Source organism: Hyposmocoma kahamanoa, unplaced genomic scaffold, assembly GCF_003589595.1.
Source record: "Hyposmocoma kahamanoa isolate Upper Pololo Valley unplaced genomic scaffold, ASM358959v1 138, whole genome shotgun sequence".
Lineage (NCBI taxonomy): Eukaryota > Metazoa > Arthropoda > Insecta > Lepidoptera > Cosmopterigidae > Hyposmocoma > Hyposmocoma kahamanoa.
The window spans coordinates 6,396,019-6,412,253 of record NW_020653492.1 but is presented as its reverse complement, the minus strand read 5'-3'; the positions used below and the strand labels follow the sequence as shown (position 1 = coordinate 6,412,253).

Sequence of the window (16,235 nt, the reverse complement as noted above, 5' to 3'; positions counted from 1 at the left end):
TGGTGAGAGATGTCGCTATTCACTGTATTTTAGCTACATTTCTCGCCAGGGCTTGTAGCTGCAAAGGTATCTAACTGGGTGATAAAACTTTCATAGATTTCTCATAGATGGCGCTACGACTAATAAGTCGTTGAAAAACCAAATACAAAGACACGACAATAAGCACTTAGAAAAATTCGTGAAGTCCGCTGGTTCGTTCCGTTGCTTAGTTGGTATAGCGTCTAACACGGTATACTAGAAGACATCGGTTCGAATCCGGCCGGAACGAAGGAATATTTTCTGAGTGTTCGATCTTTGTATTAATAATTATTATGGATTCTTTTTATATAAGATAGACAACTGCTTAGCTACAATCTCACTCGATGTTATGCGACGGTGTGGCCATCGTCGGAACTTTGAATATCTAGATTAAAGTTTTCGGGAAACATATTAATAGATAGCGGTAGTGTATTTGATTCCTCCAAAAAGCGATAGATTTTTTTTTAATAAAAAAATAAATACTCAGTTGACCTTCATTTGAACTGAAGGAAAATGACGTTGAGGTCGATCATGAAGCATACTACCTAAATATTGTCTATTAACTCTCGTCTTCAAAATTGCAAGTTATATCGTTCAGGGAATAGGTCTTCAAGCAGGAAATTCCACTCCATAACCGTTTGCCATATAAATATGGAAGCAAAACGTTTCATGTATATCCATAACGTCCACAATCCACGCATAAACAAGTAACTTGTTGGTTTATGTGAACCATCAAGCACAGTGATTGCTACAGTAATTTTGAACACCAAGAATGAGGACGCAAGGGTGGTATATCAATGCCATTATTGAGGATGGACTAAAAATTATAAAGTTCCTCACACGTACTGCGACTAAAATCTTACTGTACAGGTTCTCAATTAACGTCATTACATTATCCGTTATCTTGATATCTTTAATCTGTACATGCCGTAAACCTAAGCTAAATCCTTACCAAAGTTCGGCAACCTCCGTGGGACAGGAAATTAGATAATCCGATCGTAAATGGCATATGAACTTAATATTCTTAATGGACATTTCTCGGGTTCTTGTAATTAATCATAATTAGGCGTCCCATGTCAAGTTATGACATATTTTTATTGATACTAATCATAAAAAAACACTTCTAAACTGCATAAATATATTAGTCAAATACCAAATACAAGGACACGACGCAAGCACATAGGAAAATTCGTGAGGTCCGTTGGTTCGTTCCGTGGCTTAGTTGGTATAGCGTCTGCCACGGTATGCAAGAAGACGTCGATTCGAATCCGACCGGATCGAAGGAATTTTTTCTGAGTGTTCGATCTTTGTATTAATAATTATATTAGTCATGTTTTGGCGCGCCTGATGCTTTGTAAATAGCAAACGTACACATAGCAAATTTAGTTTTAATTAAAATTTTAACTATAATATTTGTAGGTATTTTCTTCGCTTGTTGTTTTTCCTTAGTTGTTTCTTACTATTAGAAATTCCCAACAAGTACTGAGTAAAGGATTAAGGTACAATTTTTTAGTATTCAATTCCTTTCAATTTCCACCACATGTACATTCTTTCGAGAACAGCTATTATTTCCTAAAAGTTCTATTATATTACACATACTTAACAAAATTTGCACGAAACAACAACCTATTATATTCTTACAATACATTTAATTATCCTAAACAAACACGCCATAAACAGAAGCCCATAAAACCCGGCTAAACAAAATATGGAACACCCTCATTTCTCACCTTTGGACCTCATTATTATGTGCAGACATTATTTTTCGGCCAAAAAGGCAAGGACGGCCTCATCTGCGGGTCAATTAGAGTTGATTTTATAACTGTTACCTGTTACTATAGAATACGGTTGCGTCGATCGTAACTATTATTGATGTATTAGGTATTGCTATAATTATTACGTCTTGGTTAATGTTTGTTCTTGCAACTATAATATGAAATGTGATAATTATGACAACAACGAGATGTAAAATTAAATTCAAAGTTTTTTAATAAGGTTTTTTTTTCATAATATCGTCTTATCGATCCCGTATAGTCTGAAGCGCTCATAAGATTACAAAAATCTTGTAACAAGTGTTATTTTACCTGTTGTCAAATACCCCACTCAGGTGTAACCAGGTGCATCTCTACACCATGGATCCACCTTGACCTGCAGGAGTCCATTATATTGATGACATTATACCGCCTCCTGGCCAAGGCCGGTGAAGACCCGATTATGGGATCCATTGACTGATTGCATTCCCTTCTTGACGATACTTCTTTTAGGTATGAAGTGGATATATTCAAAGGATCTACTTTGGTCGTTGTCATGTGATTTACTATACACGTTCTGTGCTTCGCCCGTTCTTTATAAACTTGGTGACATATTTCCATTTATTCGATGACGAAACTAACAAACTTACACAATACGATTATATTTTTTAATCTCCACTGTCGGCATCATCAGCAGCCCTATGTCCATCATGGCCATCACCATTGTCCTACAAGTGCTCGCTCTTGTAATGTGATTATTCTATCTCCATTTCTGACTCCTTTGATCTGGAAAGACACATTGAATTCGTAATTTTCAGTATAAGGCATGTCCGCTATATATCTGCCTTTAGTATTGTGTTCAAACTAAATTACGAAAGTTTTTTAAAAGTTTGTTTGTTTGTTTGTTTGTTTGTTTGTTTGTTTGTTTGTTTGTTTGTTTGTCCTATAAAAAAAAACAACTTTTTGAATATGTAATTGAATGAGAATTTTTAAGAGCAATTTGCTTACAGGCTAGAGACAACGACTTTTAATGGTGACGCCTTTGAATCGAGTTCTTTCTTTCAACGTCTAAAAATATGACGAAAGGTCAATTTGGGATAACAATCACGCCTCTCATATCTATCGAATTGCCAATAACGGAGAATTCAGATCCAGACAGATTACGTGCGATATCGCCCTCCGATGCTTGCACAGCGAAATTTGATTCCACGTAAGAATGCATCTGTTTTGTTATTTAACACTGAATTTCGTGGCCAAATCAAGTTCCAAATTAACTAGAGTTGATTCTAAGAAATCCGATTCGAACCTACGGCCTCTATCACGTGTAATGGGGTTGACGTTGACGGATGATGATAATATACTGAAAAAAAGTCTTAAAACTTCGTATTAACAACTAATCACGAACCTTTTGTAAATAACGAATGCATTTTGAAAAAAAAAGCAAAGAACAATAAAGGGATAAAAAGACCTGTGTAAATAAAAGACAAAATAATCAAGAGCTATGACCCTTGTCAGTAGGGAGTGTAATTTCGAATTGAGATTGGGCGCCAGTGTTGACGAGCGGGATATATGAAATACGTGTTACCCTGTCTACTGGTTTATTTTTATGACTGGATATTTTTTTACGATTCGCGCAAAATTAAGTTAGCCTTATAATAATAATAGATAGAAAGGAGAAAGAAAGAAACATTTATTCAGCTTATTACGACTTACACAGAAGAAATTTGTGATTACAATCACAAGCTGAAAAGGATCCAAGTCAGCATGTTGACAGCTCGACTGCTGTAACGCTGTTTTTTTTATTTTTTTTATAATAACAAGTAACGGGACGAACAAGTCGTATGCCTGATGGCAAGCTACATGCCTGCCTATAACAGTTGAAGTGCCACTCAGAGATTTAAATCACAAATACCTGAGTGGCATTGCCGCTACGCCTGTCACCCTGAGACATAAGTTGACAAGTCCCATGTGCCTGTAACTTCACCAGCACGCTTACTCTTCAAAAACTGGAACACAGTAATGCTGATATTACAGCTTGGTGACAGAAATAGGTAAGGTAATTACTTTACTCTAGTAAATAAAGATATTGTATTCAAGTGTATAAAGATCACCAGGAAACTAGACATAGGCTTAGGTTCCCTATGTTGTGGACATACCAAGCGAAGCGTTACGCTTCCACATTTACATGACGAACGGTTAAGGAATGGAATTCGCTGCCTTCAGACTTATTCCCTGAACGTTGTAACTTGGGCCTTTTCTATGGTAAACAGGTATTATTTAGGTATGCGTACTCCATCGTCGACCTAATTGTCACTTTCCATCAGGTGAGATGAAAGTCAAATGCACAAATAAACATTAAAAAAGCAATCAAGCTAGCTTAAACGCCGTCAAATAAGCCCAACCTGTCCCTATCCGCAGTACTTCTTATTTAGATCACAATAACCTTTGTTGACAAAATGCGACAATAGAAGAGAGTAAATCGAACGACCGTACATATTGATTGTGCGGGAATGTTAATTCCACCAGTAATATTTGCTGCCGTTAGTGGTTAGGTATATTCTGTCGAAGAGTTAATGGCTAATTTAATATACAAATATTATACACTGCAAGTTACATTAACTGTGGAATGGAAATAGAAACGGAATATGGTAGTAACTTCTCATAATTAACAAAACATGTTTACTTTATCAAAATATTAGGCATACAAACATAATGCCTGTACAGAATGTTGAGTGAGTATGAGAAATCATTTCATTAAATTGGACCAACTCTGCAGTCCCGACTTTCTTCGTCATATACAACGAAATCATCCTTACAAGAAACTGAGCCTACCAACTTTAATAAAAAAGTCAGTCAGTTTTATTCATTTTGTATGAAAAATATTTTATGAAAATTGATCAACTTCTGCTGTCCCGATTTTTTTCATCCTCTACATAAAACTGAGTCGATCAGTACTAAAAAAATTTTTGATCAATTTTGTTCATTTTTATACAACTAACTCACGGTCGAGCAAAAAATTTACTATGCCCAAAATTGTTTTGACAAAACACGACCTAATGTTTCTTAAGACAGTTTCCTTGTATTTCGCCATACTGTCCCATTTAAAAAAAAGCACTGTAAACATTTACTTACAATGCTCTTTACGGCTTCAAAAGACTAAACCAGGTATAACAATTTTTTTTAATAATATATATGGGCGTGTACGCATAGATTTAAAAGTCAGCGATTAATGTAAACGCGGTGATAGTTACATATATGGGTCAGTTTAAGTGATAATAATAGATGTCAAAATAATAATTTGAATAACGTCAAAACAGACTAGTCGACATAAAGGTCAACTCAACTTTAATTTCCTCCGGTTTACCCCGGGTATACGCTACAAACCCAAAAATTAGACAATGAAGTAAGCACAAACGGCTATAAAATTTAGATATTGAATTTGCGAATTAGTTAAAATTACTTATTCTATAGAGCATTGGAAAATATCTACATTTCAATGCCTGGACAATTACATCACTAGAACTTCGTCAGATGAGATTGACATAATCAGTCTGTTACCACAATTTCATCTTGTTTTAGGATGGAGAATATTTGCTTACTAGTTTTTAGTTAAAATGTGTAGTAAATATAAAAACTAATAAAATATTAAGATGTTTTTATCGGTATAACAAATAAATAAATTAAGTGTAATACATAGGGCGCACTATAAGTTACAGGAACTGGCCACTTACATAAACAATATTTAAAAAGTAATTACAACATTTGAAAATGGAACTCCTTGGCTGTAGAATACAGATTGTTTCATCTGACTGTCACTTGTTTTTACATTGTGCCGTCATTTTAGAAATTGGTTGTCTACATCACTATGGATTTAACTCGTGAAAATTTTACAGTAATTTAACAGCTCAGCAGAGCTTCCCTCGGTTTCAAACTGCTTTTGGCGATTAAGCACCATGCAAGACGACTATTTATAGCTTTGTGAATCTCAGTGACGAATTTCGTGATGGTCTCCCGTCCACTGCTGTGAACAATAAAAACATCGATGCTGTGCGCCGTATGATCAAAATAGACAGGCATAAGACATACCTTCAGATTCGGGCATAGGCATAAGTCAAATACAATCAATACTACACAAACATTTCAGTGTGAAAAAGCTCGGTGGATCCCACACAATTTGACTGAGGCTCAAAAAACGGATCGCGTCACTTGGTGCAATGCCATGCTTATCAGATTCAACGAAGAGGCGTCAAATTTGGTGTGGGATATAGTAATACGTGACGAAACATACATTTATAGTTACGATCCCAAAACAAAGCAGCAATCAAGCGTATGGGTCTTTCGAGATGAGGCGAAACGAACCAAAGTGGCGCGCGTGCAAAGTGCCTCTAAGCGGATGATTGCTTCTTTTTCTATTAAAACTGGACGCGTGGCTTCGGTTGCTTTGAAGAATCGTTGTAACGTAAATAGTGATTGGTAGTACACGATCATTTTTGAGCTGGAAGTTGTTGACAAACTCCGTAAAAATAACCGTAAACGCCGTATCATCTTGCACCACGATAATGCCAGTTCTCACACGGCCAGACAGACAAATGAATTTTTGAAGATGAACAACGTTGACCTTATGAGCCATCCCGCGTGCAGTCCCGACCTGCCACCTTGTGACTTTTTTTATTTCCAAAAATTAAGAACCAGTTACGTGGTCAACGATTTTCATCACCTGAAGAGACTGTCGAAGAGTATAAATGAAAAATATATAAATATATAAATATAAAAAAAATGTCGGAGGTGAGCAGTGTTGGGCCGTGTGAACAGGAGCTTAGTACTAGATTAACAGTTAAAATGGTTGATGAGGCTGTTAAATCAATGTTAAGAGGAAAATCTCCTGGCCACGACGGTCTCAGCATTGAGCACCTCCAATACGCCGGACCTAACTTACCTAGAGTTTTAGCGATGCTCTATACATTTTGTATTGGTCACTCATACTTGCCCACTGACATGATGAGGACTGTGGTGGTACCGATTGTGAAGAACAAAACAGGTGACATTAGTAATAAGGATAACTATAGGCCTATTTCTTTAGCAACAATTATTGCAAAGGTGCTGGACGGTCTGCTTAATTCCCACATTGGAAGACTTATAAGCTTACATGACAATCAGTTTGGTTTCAAGCCGGGTTTATCAACTGAAAGTGCGATATTGGCACTAAAGCAGACTGTGAAGTACTACTCAGACCGTCATACACAAGTATAAGCATGCTACCTAGACCTCTCCAAAGCATTTGACCTGGTTTGTTATGATATTCTGTGGAGAAAACTTGAAGATATGAATATCCCTACAGAATTAAGCAACATCTTCAAATTCTGGTATCAAAACCAGGTCAATGTTGTGCGATGGGCGGGAGCATGCTCAGAGCCATACCGTTTGCAATGTGGTGTTAGGCAAGGGGGTTTGACCTCACCTATGCTGTTCAACATCTACCTAAACGCGCTGTTAGAGGAGCTCAGCAGCACGCATGTCGGCTGTCATATTGATGGAATATGTGTCAATAATATCAGCTATGCAGATGACATGGTGCTGCTGAGTGCCTCCGTGTGTGGGCTGGAGAGGTTGGTCAGCATTTGTGAGAGGTATGCAGTTGGACATGGACTCGCATACAATGTATGCAAGAGCCAGTGCATGGTCTTTACGGTCAGAGGGAAGCCTAAGCCGGATGTGCCAAGTATCAAGTTGAGGAATACAACACTTGAGGTTGTTACTCGGTTCAAATACCTGGGGCACGTGGTGACCTCTGACCTTAAAGATGATGAGGACATTGAGCGCGAAAGAAGAGCATTGTCCGTAAGAGCCAATATGATTGCCCGCAGGTTTGCTCACTGTTCGGCTGAAGTAAAAGTGACGCTGTTCAAGGCCTTTTGTACATGTTTTTACACAAGCAGCCTGTGGGCGGACTACACGCAAAGGCAGTACAATGCTCTAAAAGTGCAGTTCAATAATGCATTCAGGGTGCTGTTGGCGCTGCCCCGGCGCTGCAGCGCTTCAGGGATGTTCGCAGACGCGAGGGTGGATTGCTTTAACGCTACTATGCGTAAGCGATGCACCTCTCTGGTGCGCCGGGTGCGGGCCAGCGGTAACAGCATCTTGAGCATGATAGCTGGCAGGCTTGATTGTTTGTATGTGTCCCACTGTTGTATGGTACATTTAAACAAAAAGTGTAATTATTATGTACCATAGATTGTTTGTTTGAATTTGATTATAATCTGATTACTATTACGTGGATATTGTGAATTTTTATTTTTAATGTTTTGCAACTAACATAGTTTTTTAAGAACAGTCATTGTTACTAACAAATTTGGACATTATTAATTTTGAATTTTATTATTATTATTTTTAAATTGTATTTTTGTTCTTTATGATTTCTACTAACTTAGCGCATAAGATATTGTTACTAACAAATATGGACTAAGTTGTCTGTTTGAATAAATGAATTTGAATTTTGAATTTGAATTTATAAAAAATATTTTTCAGAGATTGTCACGGAGGAGTGGCATAAATGTTTTCAAAATTGGTTCATTCGTATGAAAAAGTGCATTAACGCTAACGGAGAATATTTTGACTGATGAATATATTGTATAAAATTTTTACATAGTATTTTTATCTTATTTATTTCGGAAACTTATAGTGCGCCTCACGTATGTAAAGCAATGCCTGTAATCGTAGCCTATTTTTATAAATAAGTAATTGGAAATACATGTAACGAATAAGAAGAAAATTTTGTTAATTTTCTTTCTTTAGAAATATGGTGCAATATAAAATTCATTTTGACCACCTCGGTGAAACAATGATTTTGCACATTGGCCGCTGGAGTCAAAGTCAAAGTCAAAGATCATTTATTCCATAGGTAAAATAAAGTTACACTTGAAACTATTACATTTAAGCTACTACGTTGACTTCCCTGAGAATAACGAGCAATAAACTATAGGGATTGCTCGTTTCAAATAAACTTAAATTCTATAGAATACACTTTGATTCAAATTTGTGTGAATTCTGGAGCCGTGTCGTCTTTCCATACATCTTTATCTAACACGTAGTCTTCAATTTTGTAATATGACTTTTCAATCAAAATATTTTAACGTAGTTTTTTAACTTAAGAAATGATAGTCTTAATATATGCTCCGGAATCTTATTGTAAAAACGTATGCAGTTCCCCATAAAAGAGTCGTTTACCTTGGTTAAACGAAATCGTGGTACCATGACTATGGACTTAGCTCTAAGGTTAATATTATGGATATCTTCTTTCTTATGGAAATTATGTATATTTTTACCGGCATATAAAATATTTGAGTAAATGTACTGTGATGCCACAGTCATGATACCAGTCACTTTAAACTTTTCTCTGAGAGAAACCCGAGAGCCTAGACGGTACACAGAACAAATCGCTCGTTTTTGCAATACAAATAGGAGGAGGTCCCGAGTTCGATTCCCGGTAGGATCAATTTAGGAAATGAACTTTTTTTTAAATGGACCTAAGGTCTAATCGACGGGGTGGTGCCTCGGTATGAATTTCGTTACTTTGGAACTCAAAGTATACGAAATTTGTTACTTGAAAACTGGGTAATAGGCAGGCCAAAAAAAAAACAAAAATGTGTGAAAGCTAAAAAAGTAAATTACTTTCCTTATAATTATAATTTAGTATATTTATAATTTACTAAGTAATTTTCAAATTCGTAACTGACATCGGAACTGTTAGGCACATAAAGTCGATGTTAGCCACGGAAATAATTTATTTGGTCTGTGGTGTTAGCAGGCAAACCTTTCCGCTCACAGTTGAGTTACCAACAGGAGAATAACATGTTTTTCACTTCTCATGCTTTAAAATTACGTTAATATTCCGTAGCGGGAGTAAGATTCATTATTTGATCCCTAGGAGTAAAAAAGTACCTAAGTTTTTAATTTACTCCGAGTGAGCAATCTCAAACAGCCAGTAGTACACTTGGTTTTAGGTCCAAGCTCAGTTTGCAGTTAATGCCGGTTGTAATTTTTGCAGGCAGGATCCTAGAAAAGAGACTTAGCCTATGTCTATACTATGTTGTTTTTTAGCATTAGACAGAAATACAATTTGGGTCTTTTATCGGTCATACTTGCATTTTATAGCAATTTAATAAATACCGTAAAACAATACTTATAAACATTATCTTATGTAATTCCATTTTTATACTCTGAGTATACACTAAATATGAAAATGTCTACGTTTGTAATGGCAGTAAAAGTATCTATACTAAATCTATTTCAAGGACTTTCACTTTAAAAAAACTTAAAAAAACAGTGGGTTTCGAAACATAAATGGATATTTTTTCAAATTATTAACATATTATCGTGTTCTTTGCAAATGTCATTTGTCACTAATTCTCACAATGTTTTTAGTTTACTGTAGTTTGTTGTTTAAAAAATAGGTTTACGATAACTGTTTCTTTGTTTACGCCTTTTCTAAGCCTAAAAAGATGACGTTCATGTAGATTTAAGAACGGCTTGCAGAATAACAAGTGACAGACAAGGAATCGAACTGTGGCAACACGTCGGCATCTTCTCGGTGGTGCAAATGTCAATACCATCTTCCATGAAGGATACGTCTGCTCCTTTGTCTCGTACTTTACATAAAAAAACCTTTCTTTATAAGAATTTGAAACTAAATTAAACAATTCTGTCAAAACCAAAGAATGTACACAATACAAAAGACAAAAACAAATTATTTATAATTCGTGCATGTAGATGCGAAGATACGGAAACAAGCCGGTTTCCATCGCATTGCCTTTTGTGACCCGTATATTATTCTCCGACCTTAGAGTGACGACATGCGAAAAGTCACGCATTCTCGTTACATCCCATTTTTCCCGAACGTCGCCTTGTACCCTTCTGACAAAAGGCCCATGACCCAATTCTTCCAAAAAAAAAAAAGAATTAACAATAACCGTTGTGGCTGCATCACGTATTCCATTTTCCCTTTTATGCTTAATTTTATTAAAAACGCCATGAAAATCACCATGCAAGATATTTCCGTAATCATCTCAGAAGGCCGACTCGAAGCCTTGTGAAGACTTATGGGGTAGAGACCCTATGGCCTTGTCACCTGATGGATGGAAGAAGTGATTGGAATTTTAATAGGGTGGGACTCGATTGCACAAAGTTAAATTGTGTTTGTCTAACCTAATTTTAATATTTGATTTTGATTATCACGTCGCGTTCGACACGTGCTCTAGTTCGCTTTAGGTTTCAGCGAAATAATATTTGTAGTGGATAATTAAGATTATAAACTTTGTTAAACTAGCATTCAGATCAATCTAAATCTCTCAATCGTCCTTTAATAACATTACCTCTAATTATGAATATCTACGTATGAAGTTTTTAACCTGTATTGAGTCAGCATGGTGGATCACGGTCTATACCCTCTCCTTTAGGAAGACCAATGCCGAGCAGGGGGAGTATAATTTTGTAGCAGCAGAGCTCCTTGTAAAAGAGTCCTTCCAGGAAAGTACTGCCGCCTTACCTGTATTGCGTTCCGGTTTTGCAGGGGAAATTACAAGCACATGGGATTTGTCAACTTAAATAATTTTTGTGATTTAAAAGTCTCATTAGTACTTATTGTATCTGTTATGACCCTTTGCTAATACCACCAAAAAAAAAAGTGGGTTGAATAATATGCTGATTCTGCAAAGCTGTAAAGTCACTTCTATTATGCCGACTGTAATTCTTGCTACAAACCTCCATGAGGACGTGAAGGTAAAATAAAATTAAAAACGAATTCCACGTTTTTTAATTAATCTATCAACAATAGGTAATCTTCTTTGTTATTTGTAATGAAAATAGCTAAACACAAAAACTTTCACAATTTAGCTCAATAAAACACAAGAGACATTGTTTACTGTATTCAATGGAATCTCATCTCTAAGAACCAACTAAAGATTTCCCTTTGAATGTGAGTCACGTACAAAGTAACAATTTAATATGCTCTATGGTTGTTTGCTTCCCAACCTATCATTCTATGGAAAGTAACAACAGCTTGCTAGAAAAATTCTTTGCAAATAGAGTTGGTATTTTCGGTAACATGATATTAGCTTACGTCCAGACTGTACCATATGTTACTAAGATGAATAGCTACACGTCTTAGATAGATTATGACTTTCATGGTAGACACATGATATTTCTTCAAAGTTGTTCACTCGAGTTTTTCGCTAAGTGAGCAAGCCAAATTTCCGAGGAGTTTTTAATAGTTGCGTATTTTGAAAAGTTGAATCAGAAAGTATCGCTATAGCAAACAAAATTTTGGCGAAATGGTAATAAAAGTTATTGAATACGTGTTGTAAATGGAGAACAAAAAGCAGAAGAGACATAAAGGCCGTTAAAATCACGCTTTTCAAAGGCTACTAACTGCACATCATTGTACACATGCGACATAGGAGTCCAGTATGATAACGCCTGCCGTGGCGCTGAAGTGCGTCAGGGATATTCGCGTAGGGACACACGGAGAATGAGAAAATGGTGCGCTTCCACATTCAATCAGCTCCTCGCTGGCGCCAACCGACTCCTGAAGGCTTAAGCTAATTGATGAAACTCGCCAATGCTGTTTCACTGGATGGAGTTCCACACTTAGCGTTTAGGAGTTCCGGCGATAACACTATATTCCACCATCATTGTATCTGTAAGATACTAACATTAAAGTTGTGTTACTAATTAGCTATGGATTATGTCCGAAATAAAATCTTATACGTAATACCCTAATTTTATAGTCTGTTTTTTTTTGAAGACAAAGAAAAATGACATTTGTAGAGTTGCCTGTTTTCACAAAATTTTAAGTAGTTGTTGTCGATAGTTTTATCGATAGATTGTGAAAGAAGACAAAATTTTGCCAAAAATGACAGTATTGTGAAAGTTACGACGTTCTAATTATTACTAATTGCGTTATTGTCTTCTTTATTCTTACTTTGACAATTGGCCTACTAGTATCGAGATCAATTTTCATTTATATACATTTTAATAAGAATAGCCGGATTTAATTATATTTTTTGTATTTTTCATAAACATAGTTCAAAATACAGTGTATGTATGTACGAACTTACAAAAATTGACAATTCAATTGAAATGAAAGAATGAGGATAATACAAATGAAACAATATTTATTCCATAAGCGTAACCAATATTTAGTCGATAGTCGATAGGATATTTATCGACTGCAATCACTAGCTGCTCGCAAGCGGGCAACACTTTTGTGCAATGAAATGTCATTTTACTCCGTCTTCAAAAAAACTGACTATAGTTTTGTCAAACTCAAATTTATCGTTCTTCCCTATTACCAGTAACAGGCTACATTATCATCAACTCTACGACCAGCAAGCCTTGCTCCAGATACATTGGCTTGGGTAGGCGATACATTCTGGCTCGCAAGGATAATGTCGATTGTATCTTCGTTAGTCAAGGTCCTTCGACAAGCTTTTTTCACGAGTAGGCTCGAAGAATGTGTACTCTATGTTTTTGCACATAGTGTCTTAAGCGATAGCTTTTATTTTTTTATAAATGACATGTGATAGAAATTTAATTTAATAGTACAGTTTATTTCGATAGCTTTTAGTCGTGATTTTAAACTGCTTAATAATTTATTTAGGATTACTTATACCACATTCATCAGTCTAGAAATTAAGTGAACCCTTCCATAAAATTAACTTCTGATCCGAATGTAATTTACAAGGTTCATCGAGAGACAATTTTACACAACTCGGCGCGGCGGACAAAGACTTTTGGATATTAATGCTTCCAAAAAGCCGATTACTATCTATTCTAATACACCACAAGCATTATCCTTGAGGTTACGACATTGCAAACCCTTGAGAACGGCCGGCCTTCAAATACGCCCTGCAATGCATCTTCCTCAAGGACCGAAAGATATCTTCATTAACTTTTATGTTAATGGTATCTGCTATCTGTTATCCCGTCCCTTTGGCTACGTTTCTATTTCAGAATGACAAGGTAGCACTATGAATTGGCTCCTGCCAAAATATATTGAGAATTTTTTCAGCAATTTTGCTGCAAAATAAATATAAGGCGATGCTAACCATAAATCTTTCGCGTGTTCCTCTAGACACGTTAAGCAACGATATTTCCACGCTGTTCAGAAGCAATAACGTATAATATGATTTCTGGATCTATATGCAAACATTTTGCTGTTTCGGGATGAGGTCGTTGAACTAAAAGAGCCTCTCTGAAAATAGATATTTAATCGCTCTACAAGAGTAGTACTCCGCTGTCTGAATGAATGAAGGGTTTAAGAAACCAGAATTTATAAAGTTAGCTTAGTGAAACAAAAAGACAACTTAATAAGGAAGCCAGAATAAACTACAGAAATTACAGACTTTCAAAGTGATTGACAAAATTTGTCCTTTAACTATTTCTGAATACGATCTATTACAACATTTTCAAAATGTTTAAAGCTGAAGAGTTGTTAACAGCTTTATGGAACTGTAAAAATAGGTATTATTGTAAAAGTAAATCAAAAGTGCCCTGCCCTGCTGCGATAAATAAAGGGCCGTGCTTGCTCGCCTTGGTCGTTGCACTGCCATGTGTCCAGATTACACCTTTTGTATTCCACACACCCGATATAATGGTAAATTCTTTTGTTTCCAATTCTTAACCTTAATTATTTCTCATGTTTTAAAATGTCTCATACTGTTTCTATTCATTTCAAATGTACCCAAAATCTATCAAACGTAGTCGCTTCAATTAAGAATTATTTCACCATGGTATCAGTTCTGTAAATATTATGTTGTAGTATGTTATGTTGCTAAAGTAACTCAACAGTTGTATTTCTTTTATTCATAAATTTGTTAAATAGAATCGCTACCTCCATTAACACTAAGTGACTTAGTTAGAAACAATAAATCGGGTTATTAAGGTACATACTTTAAGTAGCCTTGTGCTAGCCAAGAGCTATAACCAGTTGTCATCTTTATATGGTAATCTCTAGGTTTTAACACGCAATAAAATTACCTTCACTTTAAATGTAAACCTGCGAGCAATGGGAAGTAATGTATCGCTGATATTGTTTAAAACTACAAACATTATCATACAATGTTTTTTTGATCTCATATTACCGATCTTTTACCTTCTTGGCGGTTCTTTGTCTGTCCATCTACTGACCAGTCTTTTGAAGAGCTGGTAGATTGCTTTATGTGTTGTTGTGCACTTTGAATTTCCCTGACAGGAAATACAAACTATTTTGGACGATCATCATATACGCAATTCTCATGTCTAAACTAAATACAACAAAACGCGTCCTGACTATAATGTTTCATATCGTCTTTAAAATTAAGTTACCATCTATGAACACAAGTAACGAAACCATTAAAAATTTATTTTGAATTCATTGTCTATTCATAAGCAGCAACGGATGTTACTTTTACAATAATCCAAGTCGTCGAAGGAGCTCAATGATGCACAGTATAGATTGGTGCATGTCTAACAACTGGTACCACCGGGGCGTGGACCAATGGTGCACGGTGGATGATTGGAGCGTGAACATAGGGGGCCGGATGGACGACTCGGGCTACCACGGGGTGGTGGACCACGGAGCTGGAGTGGGACACTGCTACCGGGTGAGCCACCACGGGGTGTGCCACTACGGGATGAGCCACCGGGTACACTGGTGCTATTACGCCAGCGTGGGCATAAGCGATGATGGCCAGGAGTACCGTCTGTAAAAAATTGATTATATGTATTTGTTTCCTCCATAAACGTAAATTTGTTTATCATAAGCGATATTTTTACAAAAAAAACCAGCGTTTTTTATTGTAAATGATATTTTGAACTATAACAGACAAGGGTGCGTCGACAGTTCCCGCCAAAATTATATCAAATAGAAATTATAGCAAGAACTGTTCTTTTTTTCAAATTTTTTTGTAACTGACAGAATCAATATTAAAAAGTTATAACGTAAGCGACCGCACTTGTTATCGAAACTGATATAGGACATCACAATTTCGTCGTTTACTATAAACAACTGTTGCATATTTTTAGTCGCTAGTGCTATCTTAAACACTTGAAAGCCTCGAAAATCATTAGATAGAGATAACAAAATAAATGTTGTAAGCGCTAAAAACGGCTTAACATCCATTGTTTTATAAAAAAAAATTTAACTGTTACACAATCAGTTACGAAATGCTTTATTATGTATTAAAATTAAATTAAGTATCACATTTATAATATATAGAAATATTTGAAGAAAAAAACCCTCTTCTGTAAAATGTGTTCTTTTGTCGCTATCGGCGGTAATGGCAATGATATTGAGTAAACTTAAGACAGTACAGGCAAGAGACTAGTACCTACACTAAGCAGAAGCTTATATTGTAGGTTACCAGGTCTCCTACCACAGATAACATCTATTGAATAAAACGTAAGAGAATTTTAACTTAATTCAACTAACTA

General features: G+C 35.9%; 1 protein-coding gene across 1 annotated transcript in view; it reads left to right on the top strand.

Moving 5' to 3' along the window:
* Positions 1–16,235, top strand: part of LOC113240459 (neuropeptide SIFamide receptor-like) — a 230,229-nt gene that overhangs the window by 115,619 nt on the left and 98,375 nt on the right. The gene's annotated exons all lie outside the window — the stretch shown is intronic.